Here is a 10,004-nt window from a genome sequence, read left to right as displayed (position 1 = left end):
TAAATAAATAAATTATTTTGATATGAATTGTTATCATATTGAGCTGATTTTCACCAATAACCTCGATTATTTTCGTTTGACACTGATCACGAGACGGAACGAGTCCAAGGTATCAGGAATGCAGATTTTTAATATTTTTATCTCGTTCGTAATTGTGTTCTTTGTGATATATACCTTATAAAGTGTACAGATATTTAAATGATTGATTGGTGATAAATTTGGTTTGCAAATACACATGATTTTAATAATAATAAGATGTGGTATGATTACAAATGAGACAACTATCTACCAAAGATCAAATGATGTGGATGGAAGCAATTATACGCCACCGCAGAGCCTGCAACAGTGAGAAAAAAAAACAATACTGTACATTATTTGTTATTATAATTGCAGTTTGTATTCGGATTTTAATCAAAAGGAAAATTGTCCCGAGTCGATCCGAAAGAGAATATACGTTGAAAGGGAAATAACTCTAAGAGAAAAATAGGTGGAAACATGTGAAAATTACATAAACATGTGATTAATGTTTAATACCTCTGTTTCGATATCTCTATGCAACAATATTTCAGATTAAACTGGGTTAATGCTGCCGTGATAATGCCACTTAATTTTACCAGAGACAAAATGACGTAGATGAAAGCAACTATGCTATAGGTCGTCGTAGCAAGTTCAATAATGAACAAACTTCATACAGTATAGCAATCTATAAAAGGCCCCGAATGTTTGTTCATTTCAGTTTACATAAAATGCAAAATAGTTATTTAAGGAAAAAGAACTAGACAATATACGTTCCGGCAGCTCGGACGCTACCAGAGGCGGATCCAGGATTTTAAAAAGGGGGCATAATTTCATAAAATGGATTATATGAAGAAAACATTGAACGATTTTATGGTAAAAAGGCGATCAAATACATCAACCACTGACTAAACGTTACTGCACCTCGGACACTATACGTTCCTGCAATTGGACATTATACATTTATGCACCCAGCCATTATATGTTCCTGAAATCTGACATTATAAGGCCATGCACCGCAGCCATTATATGTTCCCGCATGCACCTCGGATACTATACGTTCATGCACCGCAGACACTATATATTCCTGCATGCACCTCGGACATTATACGTTCTTGCATGCACCTTTGACACTATACGTTCATGCACTGCCGACACTTTACGTTCCTGCAATCGGACATTTTACGTTAATGCACTGCAGACACTATAGTTCATGCATGCACCTAGGGCACTTTACGTTCTTGCATGCTCCGCAGACACTATATGTTCCTACATGCACCTCGAATACTATACGTTAGTGCACTGCAGACACTTTACGTTTCTGCAATCGAACTTCATACGTTCATGCACCGCAGAGACTTTAGTTCATGAATGCACCTAGAACACTATCCATTCATGCACCTCGGACATTATACGTTCACGCACATCGGACACTATACGTTCACGTATCTCGGACAATTTACGTTCTCGCACATCGGACACGATACATTCATGCACCTAAGACACTATACGTTCCTGCACCCGAACACTATACGTCTCACGCACCTCGACCACTATACGTTCAAGCATCTCAGACAGTGTACGTTCACGCACCTCATACACTATACGGTCACGCACCTCGGACACTTTAAGTTCACGCACATCGGACAGTTTACGTTCACGCACCTCAGACACTATACGGATACGCACCTCGGACACTATACGTTTACGCACATCGTATCGTACGTCACGCACCTCAGACACTATACGGTCACACATCTCGGACATTACGTTCACGCATTTCGGACACTTTACGTTCATGCACCTAAAACACTATACGTTCCCCTCGGACACTATACGTCTCATGCACCTCGAACATTATACGTTCACACATCTCAGACAGTATACGTTCACGCACCTCATACACTATACGGTCAGGCACCTCGGACACTATACGTTCACGCACCTCAGACACTACGGTCACGCACCTCGGACACTATGTACGTTCACGCTTCTCAGACACTATACCTTCACGCACCTCAGACACTATACGTTCACGCACCTCAGACACTATACGTTCCTGCAATTGGATATTATACGTTTGCGCCCCTCAGACACTATACGTTCATGTACTTCGGACATTTTACGTTCACGCACCTTGGACACTTTAAGTTCACGGACCTCGGACACCACATAACGATACTAACAATACACTGTATTTACTATTTTCATTATTTTCTTATATTTCACCAGGCATTCCAATCTTTATACTATAAATTACGATCATTCTTCTGAACAAGTGATATCTTTACCTATGTGTTAACATATGCAAAAATAATGAAAAGTCAACGAACGTTCATGTTGTTTTCTTAAGATTTTTGTAATCTGTCTTCAGTTACGTCAAAATTGAGCGTTCATTATTGCAAACAAGCGTGTGTTTTAGTGGAACGAGTGTTACATTAAAGAGTTACACTGACAGACGAATGGACCGGCTAAAAGATCACGGCAGATCTATAATTAACACCTACTTTTTAATGGGATGTTATTTCATACCTATTAGTTAATTATGCAAAACATTTTTTTCTCAACAGGAAGTATGAATGGCTTTACATACTAACATACGTTTTAAGTAATAATGCAGAACATTTTTCAGCAACACGAAGTATGAATGGCTTTAACTACTAACAAATATATTAACCCCGCATTTTCCAAACAAACAATTAAACGGTATGTTCTTGCCTTACCGCTTCCAACTCTTTAATTTGTTATAATTATTATAAAATGTTCCCCTTGTACTTGAATTTCAATCATTTTTTTCTCTTGATGTACTCTTCTATCTTTATTTCGCTACTATCTGAGTAAAGTATGACTTTTGCGTTCTGTATGGCATATATAATACATTTCAGTATATTAACAGAATGATCTGACAAGTATGTAAATTGTAGAGGACATCAAATCCATGTCAGACAAGGCATTATCAACAGTGCTTGAACCATTATGATTATAAAATGCTACATAGTCAAAACTGATCACCTACAAATCTACCATTAACAATTCTGAGCCTGGAGACAATAGATAGACTAATTAGCTGTGTACCTTGGGAATTAAATATACTAGTCAACAAAAGTAACGATACACAATTTTGAATTCAACTTTATCATGAAATAAAATAAGAAAAACTGTTAAATTAACCATTAAAAATCATTCTTTCGCAAAGCAAAAGTAAATGATTAAAAGAATCTGATAAAATTGGAAAGTGCGAAAATACCATTTTATTGAATTGAACACTGGGGGCAAATTCATTTTGGGGTAAATGATGACAAAAGTGGCACATAATTTCAAAGATGAGAAGTAAGAATTCGAATATCTGCAAAGGCATTCAAAATTCTAAGTATACCATATATAGTGTATCAAATTTCATTACAAATATGGAAAGTGCATTGCTTTGTATTGTTTCTTTTGTTGACTAGTATATAAGAATGTTTTGTGCAAGAGGCGTGAAGTTGTAACGTGTTTGGAGTAGGTACTTTATAAACACATCCCACACTTTTATGTCTCCGTACTATAATGAAGACCAATGTCTAAAGGCCAGTCTGATATATTATCATTCGACGTTATTAAGTTGTGGTACTTTCTCACATATCTTGCCAAACGTATAGATTTAACTTGTTAGAAATATCTATGAAATAATGGATTATTATAAAAAAAAACAACAAAAAAACATGACTGTTGCAATGCAAATGCGATTAAACTATTCTAGTCGAAAAAGTCTTCGAATCAACAACCTTGGTCTTTCCAAACTTGTTTGGACAAACCTTTTATTTTAACTAATTTCTTTTCTTAAGTTAATTAAACCTATTCTAAAAAGTGTATACATGTATATTCATTAATGGTAATTAGTTTTAATTATTGTCCGCACAGTATTTATACTTAGGGCCTTTTATTTTTTTTTTTTTTCTAAACACGTTTATTTCATAAATAGTTTACTAAGTTTACTATGTTTGAGCAATTTTTTTTCAAATGTCAGATTCGGGTCTTTTTCAATCATTTGCAAAATTTAATTTAAGTAGAATCTAGGTTCACTTTTAAATAAATGGGCTGAAAATATTTTCCAATTTAAAGTATATTTGTATTTGGTATAGATATAAACCTCGATCATGAAAAAATGCATGCTAAAGTTGAGAATGGGAATGAGGAATGTCAAAGAGACGACAACTGGACCAAAGATCAGAAAACAACCGTAGGCCACCAATGGGTCTTCAACGCAGCGAGAAAATTCTGCAAACACGCTTTTTAATGTGTGAAGAACGAAATCATAAGTAAATAGTGAATTTCATTTTTTTTTTACATTAAACACGAAAAATAAAACAACATTTATTTATATCCCTGCTCATTGCAAAGTTATTCCAACAAACATTTGACATTGTGATACATTCAATAATATAAAAGATTCCCCCCCCCCCCCCCCCCAGTTGTAATATGCTACAATGACTATACTCTGCACTTATCATGGAGTTGAAGACTAAAAATTAAGTTAGCTAAGCGTCATTATGCTCCTAGCTGTCTTTATCTTTCTGTAACAAGTCCAATGTATAACTATGAAGAAAAAAACATAAATAGAATCAACAAGTTTTAATAATTAAGAATAACAAGTGACTGATCTTTGCGTCACTGACTTTCTGCATCGTTTCCATATAAATGTAAGTCTGTACGGCGAACTTAAACGTGTGAAAATCCTTGATAACGGACATAAATAGCGCTTTCCTTTATACAAAATGTTAAAGTGTAGGAATATATAAAAGTCAATGTAATTAAAGACATAGTTGTTCATAGAAGATATCAAGTTTAATAATAGTATTACAATACCTATGTTATTAGACGTTGAATTAAATGATCGAGGCGTGGGCGAGTGTACTAATTATTTTTGACAAAAACTAATCAATTATTTAAAAGGATTAAACTATTGGAGACCATTGTGGAAAGAAAGGTTAAATATTTAATATCTTTCTTTATGGTTTTTAGTTTGACTCCCCCACGTTTATCACACGGTTTCAGAGCCGACAGAGAGTTCTATATGTAGTTAATGTATAATAAAAGGTTAGTTAGATACAAATAAAATAAAACGGTTTCTAATAAACAAACCACATCTTTATAGATAACGTTAAGTCATAGGAAAAAGTACATTTAACATGCACTATGGACGTATATGAATCTATACAATAAATAAATGTCTCTAGATCTGTCCTCAGCAGTGGTTGTCTGTAGATATAATTAAACCATCAGGTTTTCCTTTTATAGAAATATATGTTGATGACAAAGCATTTTTATTTTTCAATTATTCTAAAAAAAAAAGGGACAGTCCAACTCATAAATCGAAAATAAACTGAAAACGCCATGGCTAAAAACGAAAAAGACAAACAGACAAATAATAGTACACATTATAAACATGATAAATGAGATTGAAGATGAAACCCACGTTTTCTTAAAATGTAAAATTAATAGATCTTTACGTAATCTGCTTGAAAAGCATATTAATACTGAATATATGCCCAGAACTATACATTATTTTGTCTGAAACAAATAGATTACAATAACTTCTATCTTCATTTGATATAATGCATCTTGTTGTTCCGTTCATCAAGTCATTTGCACTGTTCAAGGGGAGTGGACACCACACCTGAACAAATATTAATGTTTTATAACTCTATATGATGTTTAATATGTTATAATTTTTGCATTTTGTATATATTTGTATTGTAGTGTCTTCAACCCCTAGGGGTATAAATGTGCGTTTCATTGATAAATAAATTAATGTTGGTGTGGTTCATAAGTGTTTCTCATTTCTCGTTTTTTATATAAACTAGACCGTTGGGTTTTCCGATTGAACTGTTTTAGACTAGACATTTTCGGTACCTTTATAGCTTGCTGTTCGGTGTGAGTCAGTGCTCAGAGGCGGATTTAGGGGGTGGGAGCTTTTGAGAAAAAAAAGTGGTTGCTTATATAGGGATTCACTGAAGTGTGAAGTGATCAGGCCCCTATAAGGCAGCCAGTGGGCCCCCACTTATGAAAAATTCTAGATCCGCCACTGGTGCTCCCTGTTGAAGACCGTACTTTAAACTATAATGGTTTACTTTTACAAATTTGACTTGGATGGAGAGTTTTCTAATTCGCACTCAGAAATATTAAAACAACCATGCAGTAACGAACAGTGTCTTTTTTGTGGTATGAAAAGAATCTCCAAATACCGCAGAAAAATGTTACAACAAACAGCGATATAACACGAACATGAATGTTAAAACGATGAATGTCTAGCGTCTTACAAGCAATCTGTCAGTTTTCTAATGATATTTACTTATCTATTGTATATCACCTTTTGTACCAGTGTCAAGCCACTTCATTCTACCATACACGATAATATTGTATACATATAAATCAGGTTATTTTTCATTTTTCAGTTGAGTGGGTTAAATAGATTAAATGTTGAACGCAGCTACATATATGGAAAGGATAATGTTTATATCTAAAATTTGTTTCTTAACGAATATCGTTTTGGATTAATTTCCTTAGGTAAGCATTACATATATTACATATATTAATATAAATGTATATCCTTTCACAGATGCGCACACAGATGCTGCACATATGCACCAGCTTTTATTCAATGTCAAGTGAGTGCTAAATAAAAAAAAACGACACATGACTGTATAATTTATAAATATTTATTTTAAATAATTCTTGTTACGTAACCGCAACACGGTTCAGGGGGCAAAATATTCATAATTTGACTAGTCAGAAGGAGATATTGTGCTGGACTTTTACTTAATAATGTGCATAATGGTCTACAATACGTGGACTAAAGACCGTAAACACTTGCCCAAACTGAGGGGAATATAGAACTGGACATGCACTGAGTAATGCCTCTTGCCTATATAGAGGACAAATAGATCTAGCCATTTGATGTAGACACTTATTTAGATTGAGGGAATTTAGTGTGGGCACTTGCCTAGACTGAGGGCTATATATATATAGCTGGACATTTAATGTAGACACTTCCCTGTATAAAAGGGAAGATAGGGCTGGACATTTGTAATGGACTTCTGCCTAGACTGAGGAGTTCGTCTATATATGGGCGGGTTTGCGTCTATGTATTGGTGGGTTTTGAGCGTCTATATATGGGCGGGTTTGCGTCTATGTATTGGTGGGTTTTTAATGTCTATATATGGACGGGTATTGAGCGTCTATATATGGGCGGGTTTTGAGCGTCTATATATGGACGGGTATTGAGCGTCTATGTATTGGTGGGTTTTGAGCGTCTATATATGGGCGGGTATTGAGCGTCTATGTATTGGTGGGTTTTGAGTGTCTATATATGGGTGGGTATTGAGCGTCTATGTATTGGTGGGTATTGAGCGTCTATGTATTGGCGGGTATTGAGCGTCTATGTATTGGTGGGTATTGAGCGTCTATATATGGGTGGGTATTGAGCGTCTATATATGGGCGGGTATTGAGTGTCTATATATGGGTGGGTATTGAGCGTCTCTGTATTAGTGGGTATTGAGCGTCTATATATGGGTGGGTATTGAGCGTCTATATATGGGCGGGTATTGAGCGTCTATATATGGATGGGTATTGAGCGTCTCTGTATTGGTGGGTTTTGAGTGTCTATATTATATAGGTCTGGTTGATTTCATGTTACAGGTTAAAAATAAAGTTTGCCATCGTTTCTACCAGGATAAGAAAGAAAAATTGTGGATTGAATCTGTCGACGAAATGGTTCACATTTGATTTAGTTTCAATGTTGACATAATTTTCCTTTTAATGGCTGAACTCAACTAATACTTGAGTAACCAATCTCTAGCTAAGAGGTTAAATTGAAGGTCACTTGCATACGGATTCAATGAGGTCTAATTATTCACTTGCAAGTGAATAGTTCATCAGTGATGTTTCTTTCTTATTTTCATAATTGAACTTAATTGGTTGCTTAGAGCGAAATGCTTTTTCACTATTTCATTCTTTTATTTATAATTGAACAAAAAAGTAATCTTGTATCAATATGTTTCTGTGTCGGTCTAGCTGTGCGTTCGTTTGTTGGTTCATTTGTTTGTCCTTCCGTCTGTTTGTCCCGCTTCTCAGTGGTTAAAGTTTTTGGTTTGGTCAAGGTAGTTTTTGATGAGTTTAAAGGCCAATCCACTTGAAAATTAGTTCACATGTTCCCTGTGATATGATCTTTCTAATTTTAATGTCCAAATATTAGAGTGTTTACCCCCGATTTAACGGTCCACTGAACATAGAAAATGATAGTGCGAGTGGGGCATCCGTGTACTATGGACACATTAATTCTATTTTTTTTTTTATTTATATCACGTAGCTGATGCCCCTTTAAAATACAACAAAAAGTTAGTGATACGACTCCTATATGATAGTATTATTATATCGATGTCTTTTAATTTTGATGTTATTAAGCCCTATTTATAATTTTACGACTTTGATACAACATTATTGTAACGACATTTCCTAATGAGAATTAATAACTTGAGTGTTTGTATGAATGGGTAAAAATGGTTTATTTCTGGCCATGATTGACTGAATCATTGCATAACACAATATATCACTCGTACAAAAGAGTGCGTGCGGTAAATCGGCTATAAATACGATTAGAATGTCGTTAGCGTAACTGTTTTACAATGGTGCTGTGGCGGGTCGAGAGAATTACCCAGCATGCAGTATGATTAAGTGTATTGACATTGGTTAAAGATTCAATACTTTAATTACACTGATTGCTTTTTAATGGCAACTTAATACCTTATTTTCGTAAAATTCACACAATGCTTTATTGTGTAGAATGAAAATTGATTTAATAAATGATTGTTAAAGTTTGAAGTGTAAAAAGGGAAAAAGTATTTAAACAAGTGAATTAAAGAAGGGAAACTTGTCCATAAAACCTGATAAAATCAAACGGTAGACTATATCAACTAACGGTACACATAGAAACAATCGTCAGTAGACTATACCAACTAACGATACACATAGAAACAATCGTCAGTAGATTATACCAACTAACGGTACACATAGAAACAATCGTCAGTAGATTATACTAACTAACGGTACACAATTATCAGTAGACTATACCATCTAACGGAACACAAAGAAACAATTGTCAGTAGACTATACCAACTAACGGTACACATAGAAACAATTGTCAGTAGACTATAGCAACTAACGGTATACATAGAAACAATTGTCAGTAGACTATACCATCTAACGGTACACATAGAAACAATTGTCAGTAGATTATACCAACAAACGGTACACATGGAAACAATTGTCAGTAGACTATATCATCTAACGGTACACATAAAAACAATTGTCAGTAGACTATACCATCTAACGGTACACATAAAAACAATTGTCAGTAGACTATACCATCTAACGGTACACATAAAAACAATTGTCAGTAGACTATACCAACTAACGGTACACATAGAAACAATCGTCAGTAGATTATACCAACTAACGGTACACATGGAAACAATCGTCAGTAGACTATACCATCTAACGGTACACATGGAAACAATCGTCAGTAGACTATACCATCTAACGGTACACATAAAAACAATTGTCAGTAGACTATACCATCTAACGGTACACATAGAAACAATCGTCAGTAGACTATACCATCTAACGGTACACATGGAAACAATCGTCAGTAGACTATACCATCTAACGGTACACATAGAAACAATCGTCAGTAGACTATACCATCTAACGGTACACATGGAAACAATTGTCAGTAGACTATACCAACTAACGGTACACATAGAAACAATTGTCAGTAGACTATACCAACTAACGATACACATAGAAACAATTGTCAGTAGACTATACCATCTAACGGTACACATGGAAACAATCGTCAGTAGACTATACCATCTAACGGTACACATGGAAACAATCGTCAGTAGACTATACCATCTAACGGTACACATAGAAACAATCGTCAGTAGACTAT

The 10,004-nt window shown here is 34.8% G+C and overlaps 1 protein-coding gene across 1 annotated transcript in view; it reads left to right on the top strand.

Annotated features, from left to right (window-relative positions):
- The first annotated feature begins 6,470 nt into the window (after nt 1–6,470).
- LOC143051493 (acetylcholinesterase-like) overlaps nt 6,471–10,004 on the top strand; it is a 46,640-nt gene continuing 43,106 nt past the window's right edge. The window contains exon 1 of the mRNA XM_076224367.1: nt 6,471–6,561. The gene's annotated coding sequence lies outside the window, so the exon portion shown is untranslated. The remainder of the gene's footprint in view (nt 6,562–10,004) is intronic.

Source organism: Mytilus galloprovincialis, chromosome 11, assembly GCF_965363235.1.
Source record: "Mytilus galloprovincialis chromosome 11, xbMytGall1.hap1.1, whole genome shotgun sequence".
In the NCBI taxonomy this organism is placed as follows: Eukaryota; Metazoa; Mollusca; class Bivalvia; order Mytilida; family Mytilidae; genus Mytilus; species Mytilus galloprovincialis.
This window is presented reverse-complemented; position numbering and strand designations above follow the sequence as displayed.